This window comes from Neophocaena asiaeorientalis, unplaced genomic scaffold, assembly GCF_003031525.2.
Source record: "Neophocaena asiaeorientalis asiaeorientalis breed wild unplaced genomic scaffold, Neophocaena_asiaeorientalis_V1.1 scaffold92, whole genome shotgun sequence".
In the NCBI taxonomy this organism is placed as follows: domain Eukaryota; kingdom Metazoa; phylum Chordata; class Mammalia; order Artiodactyla; family Phocoenidae; genus Neophocaena; species Neophocaena asiaeorientalis.
This window is the reverse complement of record NW_020174057.1, coordinates 7629361-7631813: the sequence shown is the minus strand read 5'-3', so window position 1 is coordinate 7631813 and position 2453 is coordinate 7629361.

Here is a 2453-nt window from a genome sequence, read left to right as displayed (position 1 = left end):
TATACACTAAGTGATGTATATACATCCATATTTTTTTCAGTGTATATACAAGCATTATGTATGTATAAATGGGTGTATATATGTAATAAATGTGTATTTATATAGGTATATATGTATATATATGTACATCACATGTACATCACATATGTGTGAATATATAAAATATGTATATATATACACATGTGTATATTATATATGTGTATACAATGTGTGTATATACATATATATAACTAAAAATATACTTTTTCCCCAAATGAGATATTGAATATAATAATTTGCAATGTACTTTTCTTAGTTTAGCAATATTATATATATTTCTTTATGTCTATATATATATAATTTTCTAACTTTGTAAAATTATATTTAAATAACTATTATCTTCTATCTATATTTAAACAGTAGAGAAATATTGATAGAAAACTGTACATTTGTCACTTCAGCTACTTCTTTCTCTTTTCTACCATCTTTTCCAAAGGCAACACTGTAAATAGTTTGTTATGTAAACTTCTGTCTTCTACACATTTAAATTTATTCAATTGTACCTTTAAATAATATAATTATATATCCCCATATATTTAATTATACATATATACTTAAATATATGTGTACATAGTTTTTATGACACTTGATTTTATACCTAACATATGTACTATAAGTTTTTCCATTTCATTGTATGTATTCTTTTTAATAGAATGTTAATACTTTTTTAGCATAAATGTTCCACTGTTCATTTAGCTCCTCTCTCACTAATGGGCTTTTAGGTCCTATGGCATATATTACACATTGACTCACTTCAGTCCATTTAAGGTATCTTGGAACATGCTTGGCTGAATGACAAATGTTGAAAAGTTATAGACTACTTTTCTCAGACTCCTTTACAACTCAGGTTCCAAATGCCCTTAGCTTTTGTTGAACAGACAGATTCATATATTGAGAAGGCCTGCTGGTACTTATGCTGTTTCTGCTAGTGAGCTTAGTTGTGGCATTTGGTTTTATGAAAAGCAATTACTGGCCTATGCATGGTACCTAGCTTCATAGGTGTTGTGAGGCAGGGTGCTTGACACCCACTTTACTGGCTTGAATCTTGTCTAAGTGAGAGTGGTCCTGGAACTGGATGTGGTGGCAGCCTCACCTTCCCTACATTCTGGCAGAAGAGGCATGGAATGGTATACATGCTTCCTTGATTCTTCTGATCATGGTGACGGTAGAAACTTGCTTGATGGTACAATTCTATGGGGGTGTTCTGGGAGTCATTTCTAGAGATTCAGCATAAAGATTGCTTTTTAGCCCTTCAGTTGATTTCCAGGCACCTAATTTCCTGTACTAAATCCTTTTCAGCTTAAACTAGCTAGAGTAGTTTCTGTTATCTGTAACTGAACATTGAGTGCAAAGGAATTTTGAACTTGAAATCGAGGGTTGCATGTAATAGAAGCCATATGTTTGGCATTGATTTAGTAATCAAGTGGAGGATGGGGAGGACTCAGGTGTTATATTCTAAAAAGATGATGAACTTTGTTATTCGATGATAAAAACTAATACAGTTGTTTCCTGTGGTTCAATATACTGACCATGGCTGTACCATTAAGAGAAATGGGAGAGACACCCATTATTACACTAGGGTGTGTTGATTACTTCTTTCACCTTTACCAAAATTCTACAAGAAAGTTATGTGCACAGTCTGAAGCCAGTCAGTCTGCAAGCAGAGATGGAAGGAAATACAATCCCATTCACTGAGTGCTCTCTGCCTAGCGCTACAATCTAGGCTGGCTGAGGGTGCAGTAATATAGTTCCTTGAAACAAAATTTCATTAATTCAGTTGAAGGAAGGTTTTAAAACTATTATTGCTGTCCCACAACTTTGGGAAGTCAATAAGTATATTTTAAAGTGTGTGTTACCTATGGTATTAGCATTTGAAAAAAATATGATATTTAAACAATTGCAGGTATTTTAGAATAAGGACACTATATGAATATATACATTGTTGATGTGTTTATATGAATACCTGTGTTGTTGATTGGTTAACAATTTATGAATATAATGTATCATTTTTCATTTTATTATTCCAAAGCAAAATAAGCAGCTATCCTTCCCCCAAAAGTCATTGGGTCTATATTTAGACAAAGAATTAATCCAACCCCAATTCTCTTTTCTGTATAGTCAGATGTTTTAGTGCATGTTTAATGAGATAGGCAAATATCGGTGTTCTCAGTTTCCTTTGATTGACAAGAAACTGGCAGAAACTGGAATTTCTGATTTCTTATAATTCTGTTAAGTGAATGTATTAGTATTGTGAAATATTTCGCTACAGATATTGGGTTGGCCAAAAGATTTGTTCGGGTTTTCCATAACATCTTATGGAAAAACCCTAACAAACTTTTTGGCCAACCTAGTACTATGATTTAATAGTTATTATGTGGACAGAAAGACTCTGACATTGGATTAATGTTGATTTT